The sequence below is a fragment of the Drosophila serrata genome, unplaced genomic scaffold (assembly GCF_035046125.1).
Source record: "Drosophila serrata isolate PLE 108 unplaced genomic scaffold, ASM3504612v1 contig_272, whole genome shotgun sequence".
Lineage (NCBI taxonomy): Eukaryota > Metazoa > Arthropoda > Insecta > Diptera > Drosophilidae > Drosophila > Drosophila serrata.
The window spans coordinates 5,599,965-5,607,399 of record NW_028257170.1 but is presented as its reverse complement, the minus strand read 5'-3'; positions in this window follow the sequence as shown (position 1 = coordinate 5,607,399).

Genomic DNA, 7,435 nt, shown 5'->3' with positions numbered 1-7,435 from the left:
ATGATTCCTTCACAGCGTTTCAAGCTTCTGATTTAAGTTATACCAAGCAAAAAAGGTATAAAAACAGACAATTTTTCTGAAAAATCAATGTTTTTCGTACATCATAATTAAGCCGAATTTGCATTGATTTTAATTCGGAAAGCTTTTCTGTGCTACTTTTTATTGCACTAACAAATCTGCATACTGCGTTTGTTGATGCTATTGACAGTATTTTACTAAAACCATAAAAACCTCCAAAAAGGTATAAAAACAGACTATTTTTCCCAAAAATCATAGTTTAAAAAACTCATAACTAAGCCAAAAAATAATTAATTTTAATTCGGAAAGGCGTCCTATGCTAATTTTAAGTAGATTAACAAAGCTGCATACTCAGTTTTCAAATTTAAACAATTCCATTTTTTGTCAGATTTTGGCAATTTTAATGATGTAACCCCTTATAAAATTTTCAATTTTCGGAAACATGTCAAAAATTTATTTTTTGATGTTTTTCGGACATCATAATTAAGCCGAATTTGCATTGATTTTAATTCGGAAAGCTTTTCTGTGCTACTTTTTATTGCACTAACAAATCTGCATACTGCGTTTGTTGATGCTATTGACAGTTTTTTACTAAAACCATAAAAACCTCCAAAAAGGTATAAAAACAGACAATTTTTCCCAAAAATCATAGTTTAAAAAAACTCATAACTAAGCCAAAAAATCATTAATTTTTATTCAGAAAGCTGTCCTATGCTAATTTTAAGTAGATTAATAAAGCTGCATACTCAGTTTTCAAATTTAAACAATTCAATTTTTTGTCAGATTTTGGCAATTTTAATGACGTAACCCCTTATAAAATTTTCAATTTTCGGAAACATGTCAAAAATTTATTTTTTGACCGGACATTGCTAGAACGACTGGGCTGTTGATGCTGATCAAGAATATATATGGTTTGTAGGGTCGGAAATGATTCCTTCACAGCGTTTCAAGCTTCTGATTTAAGTTATACCAAGCAAAAAAGGTATAAAAACAGACAATTTTTCTGAAAAATCAATGTTTTTCGTACATCATAATTAAGCCGAATTTGCATTGATTTTAATTCGGAAAGCTTTTCTGTGCTACTTTTTATTGCACTAACAAATCTGCATACTGCGTTTGTTGATGCTATTGACAGTATTTTACTAAAACCATAAAAACCTCCAAAAAGGTGTAAAAACAGACTATTTTTCCCAAAAATCATAGTTTAAAAAACTCATAACTAAGCCAAAAAATAATTAATTTTAATTCGGAAAGGCGTCCTATGCTAATTTTAAGTAGATTAACAAAGCTGCATACTCAGTTTTCAAATTTAAACAATTCCATTTTTTGTCAGATTTTGGCAATTTTAATTTATAAAATTTTCAATTTTCGGAAACATGTCAAAAATTTATTTTTGGACCGGACATTGCTAGAACGACTGGGCTGTTGATGCTGATCAAGAATATATATGGTTTGTAGGGTCGGAAATGATTCCTTCACAGCGTTTCAAGCTTCTGATTTAAATTATACCAAGCAAAAAAAGTATAAAAACAGACAATTTTTCTGAAAAATCAATGTTTTTCGGACATCATAATTAAGCCGAATTTGCATTGATTTTAATTCGGAAAGCTTTTCTGTGCTACTTTTTATTGCACTAACAAATCTGCATACTGCGTTTGTTGATGCTATTGACAGTTTTTTACTAAAACCATAAAAACCTCCAAAAAGGTATAAAAACAGACAATTTTTCCCAAAAATCATAGTTTAAAAAAACTCATAACTAAGCCAAAAAATCATTAATTTTAATTCGGAAAGCTGTCCTATGCTAATTTTAAGTAGATTAATAAAGCTGCATACTCAGTTTTCAAATTTAAACAATTCAATTTTTTGTCAGATTTTGGCAATTTTAATGACGTAACCCCTTATAAAATTTTCAATTTTCGGAAACATGTCAAAAATTTATTTTTTGACCGGACATTGCTAGAACGACTGGGCTGTTGATGCTGATCAAGAATATATATGGTTTGTAGGGTCGGAAATGATTCCTTCACAGCGTTTCAAGCTTCTGATTTAAGTTATACCAAGCAAAAAAGGTATAAAAACAGACAATTTTTCTGAAAAATCAATGTTTTTCGTACATCATAATTAAGCCGAATTTGCATTGATTTTAATTCGGAAAGCTTTTCTGTGCTACTTTTTATTGCACTAACAAATCTGCATACTGCGTTTGTTGATGCTATTGACAGTATTTTACTAAAACCATAAAAACCTCCAAAAAGGTATAAAAACAGACTATTTTTCCCAAAAATCATAGTTTAAAAAACTCATAACTAAGCCAAAAAATAATTAATTTTAATTCGGAAAGGCGTCCTATGCTAATTTTAAGTAGATTAACAAAGCTGCATACTCAGTTTTCAAATTTAAACAATTCCATTTTTTGTCAGATTTTGGCAATTTTAATGATGTAACCCCTTATAAAATTTTCAATTTTCGGAAACATGTCAAAAATTTATTTTTTGATGTTTTTCGGACATCATAATTAAGCCGAATTTGCATTGATTTTAATTCGGAAAGCTTTTCTGTGCTACTTTTTATTGCACTAACAAATCTGCATACTGCGTTTGTTGATGCTATTGACAGTTTTTTACTAAAACCATAAAAACCTCCAAAAAGGTATAAAAACAGACAATTTTTCCCAAAAATCATAGTTTAAAAAAACTCATAACTAAGCCAAAAAATCATTAATTTTTATTCAGAAAGCTGTCCTATGCTAATTTTAAGTAGATTAATAAAGCTGCATACTCAGTTTTCAAATTTAAACAATTCAATTTTTTGTCAGATTTTGGCAATTTTAATGACGTAACCCCTTATAAAATTTTCAATTTTCGGAAACATGTCAAAAATTTATTTTTTGACCGGACATTGCTAGAACGACTGGGCTGTTGATGCTGATCAAGAATATATATGGTTTGTAGGGTCGGAAATGATTCCTTCACAGCGTTTCAAGCTTCTGATTTAAGTTATACCAAGCAAAAAAGGTATAAAAACAGACAATTTTTCTGAAAAATCAATGTTTTTCGTACATCATAATTAAGCCGAATTTGCATTGATTTTAATTCGGAAAGCTTTTCTGTGCTACTTTTTATTGCACTAACAAATCTGCATACTGCGTTTGTTGATGCTATTGACAGTATTTTACTAAAACCATAAAAACCTCCAAAAAGGTGTAAAAACAGACTATTTTTCCCAAAAATCATAGTTTAAAAAACTCATAACTAAGCCAAAAAATAATTAATTTTAATTCGGAAAGGCGTCCTATGCTAATTTTAAGTAGATTAACAAAGCTGCATACTCAGTTTTCAAATTTAAACAATTCCATTTTTTGTCAGATTTTGGCAATTTTAATTTATAAAATTTTCAATTTTCGGAAACATGTCAAAAATTTATTTTTGGACCGGACATTGCTAGAACGACTGGGCTGTTGATGCTGATCAAGAATATATATGGTTTGTAGGGTCGGAAATGATTCCTTCACAGCGTTTCAAGCTTCTGATTTAAATTATACCAAGCAAAAAAAGTATAAAAACAGACAATTTTTCTGAAAAATCAATGTTTTTCGGACATCATAATTAAGCCGAATTTGCATTGATTTTAATTCGGAAAGCTTTTCTGTGCTACTTTTTATTGCACTAACAAATCTGCATACTGCGTTTGTTGATGCTATTGACAGTTTTTTACTAAAACCATAAAAACCTCCAAAAAGGTATAAAAACAGACAATTTTTCCCAAAAATCATAGTTTAAAAAAACTCATAACTAAGCCAAAAAATCATTAATTTTAATTCGGAAAGCTGTCCTATGCTAATTTTAAGTAGATTAATAAAGCTGCATACTCAGTTTTCAAATTTAAACAATTCAATTTTTTGTCAGATTTTGGCAATTTTAATGACGTAACCCCTTATAAAATTTTCAATTTTCGGAAACATGTCAAAAATTTATTTTTTGACCGGACATTGCTAGAACGACTGGGCTGTTGATGCTGATCAAGAATATATATGGTTTGTAGGGTCGGAAATGATTCCTTCACAGCGTTTCAAGCTTCTGATTTAAGTTATACCAAGCAAAAAAGGTATAAAAACAGACAATTTTTCTGAAAAATCAATGTTTTTCGTACATCATAATTAAGCCGAATTTGCATTGATTTTAATTCGGAAAGCTTTTCTGTGCTACTTTTTATTGCACTAACAAATCTGCATACTGCGTTTGTTGATGCTATTGACAGTATTTTACTAAAACCATAAAAACCTCCAAAAAGGTATAAAAACAGACTATTTTTCCCAAAAATCATAGTTTAAAAAACTCATAACTAAGCCAAAAAATAATTAATTTTAATTCGGAAAGGCGTCCTATGCTAATTTTAAGTAGATTAACAAAGCTGCATACTCAGTTTTCAAATTTAAACAATTCCATTTTTTGTCAGATTTTGGCAATTTTAATGATGTAACCCCTTATAAAATTTTCAATTTTCGGAAACATGTCAAAAATTTATTTTTTGACCGGACATTGCTAGAACGACTGGGCTGTTGATGCTGATCAAGAATATATATGGTTTGTAGGGTCGGAAATGATTCCTTCACAGCGTTTCAAGCTTCTGATTTAAGTTATACCAAGCAAAAAAGGTATAAAAACAGACACTTTTCTGAAAAATCAATGTTTTTCGGACATCATAATTAAGCCGAATTTGCATTGATTTTAATTCGGAAAGCTTTTCTGTGCTACTTTTTATTGCACTAACAAATCTGCATACTGCGTTTGTTGATGCTATTGACAGTATTTTACTAAAACCATAAAAACCTCCAAAAAGGTATAAAAACAGACAATTTTTCCCAAAAATCATAGTTTAAAAAAACTCGTAACTAAGCCAAAAAATCATTAATTTTAATTCGGAAAGCTGTCCTATGCTAATTTTAAGTAGATTAATAAAGCTGCATACTCAGTTTTCAAATTTAAACAATTCAATTTTTTGTCAGATTTTGGCAATTTTAATTTATAAAATTTTCAATTTTCGGAAACATGTCAAAAATTTATTTTTGGACCGGACATTGCTAGAACGACTGGGCTGTTGATGCTGATCAAGAATATATATGGTTTGTAGGGTCGGAAATGATTCCTTCACAGCGTTTCAAGCTTCTGATTTAAATTATACCAAGCAAAAAAGGTATAAAAACAGACAATTTTTCTGAAAAATCAATGTTTTTCGGACATCATAATTAAGCCGAATTTGCATTGATTTTAATTCGGAAAGCTTTTCTGTGCTACTTTTTATTGCACTAACAAATCTGCATACTGCGTTTGTTGATGCTATTGACAGTTTTTTACTAAAACCATAAAAACCTCCAAAAAGGTATAAAAACAGACAATTTTTCCCAAAAATCATAGTTTAAAAAAACTCATAACTAAGCCAAAAAATCATTAATTTTTAATCAGAAAGCTGTCCTATGCTAATTTTAAGTAGATTAATAAAGCTGCATACTCAGTTTTCAAATTTAAACAATTCAATTTTTTGTCAGATTTTGGCAATTTTAATGACGTAACCCCTTATAAAATTTTTAATTTTCGGAAACATGTCAAAAATTTATTTTTTGACCGGACATTGCTAGAACGACTGGGCTGTTGATGCTGATCAAGAATATATATGGTTTGTAGGGTCGGAAATGATTCCTTCACAGCGTTTCAAGCTTCTGATTTAAGTTATACCAAGCAAAAAAGGTATAAAAACAGACAATTTTTCTGAAAAATCAATGTTTTTCGGACATCATAATTAAGCCGAATTTGCATTGATTTTAATTCGGAAAGCTTTTCTGTGCTACTTTTTATTGCACTAACAAATCTGCATACTGCGTTTGTTGATGCTATTGACAGTATTTTACTAAAACCATAAAAACCTCCAAAAAGGTATAAAAACAGACAATTTTTCCCAAAAATCATAGTTTAAAAAAACTCGTAACTAAGCCAAAAAATCATTAATTTTAATTCGGAAAGCTGTCCTATGCTAATTTTAAGTAGATTAATAAAGCTGCATACTCAGTTTTCAAATTTAAACAATTCAATTTTTTGTCAGATTTTGGCAATTTTAATGATGTAACCCCTTATAAAATTTTCAATTTTCGGAAACATGTCAAAAATTTATTTTTTGACCGGACATTGCTAGAGCGACTGGGCTGTTGATGCTGATCAAGAATATATATGGTTTGTAGGGTCGGAAATGATTCCTTCACAGCGTTTCAAGCTTCTGATTTAAGTTATACCAAGCAAAAAAGGTATAAAAACAGACAATTTTTCTGAAAAATTAATGTTTTTCGGACATCATAATTAAGCCGAATTTGCATTGATTTTAATTCGGAAAGCTTTTCTGTGCTACTTTTTATTGCACTAACAAATCTGCATACTGCGTTTGTTGATGCTATTGACAGTATTTTACTAAAACCATAAAAACCTCCAAAAAGGTATAAAAACAGACAATTTTTCCCAAAAATCATAGTTTAAAAAAACTCGTAACTAAGCCAAAAAATCATTAATTTTAATTCGGAAAGCTGTCCTATGCTAATTTTAAGTAGATTAATAAAGCTGCATACTCAGTTTTCAAATTTAAACAATTCAATTTTTTGTCAGATTTTGGCAATTTTAATGATATAACCCCTTATAAAATTTTCAATTTTCGGAAACATGTCAAAAATTTATTTTTTGACCGGACATTGCTAGAACGACTGGGCTGTTGATGCTGATCAAGAATATATATGGTTTGTAGGGTCGGAAATGATTCCTTCACAGCGTTTCAAGCTTCTGATTTAAGTTATACCAAGCAAAAAAGGTATAAAAACAGACAATTTTTCTGAAAAATTAATGTTTTTCGGACATCATAATTAAGCCGAATTTGCATTGATTTTAATTCGGAAAGCTTTTCTGTGCTACTTTTTATTGCACTAACAAATCTGCATACTGCGTTTGTTGATGCTATTGACAGTATTTTACTAAAACCATAAAAACCTCCAAAAAGGTATAAAAACAGACAATTTTTCCCAAAAATCATAGTTTAAAAAAACTCGTAACTAAGCCAAAAAATCATTAATTTTAATTCGGAAAGCTGTCCTATGCTAATTTTAAGTAGATTAATAAAGCTGCATACTCAGTTTTCAAATTTAAACAATTCAATTTTTTGTCAGATTTTGGCAATTTTAATGATGTAACCCCTTATAAAATTTTCAATTTTCGGAAACATGTCAAAAATTTATTTTTTGACCGGACATTGCTAGAACGACTGGGCTGTTGATGCTGATCAAGAATATATATGGTTTGTAGGGTCGGAAATGATTCCTTCACAGCGTTTCAAGCTTCTGATTTAAGTTATACCAAGCAAAAAAGGTATAAAAACAGACAAT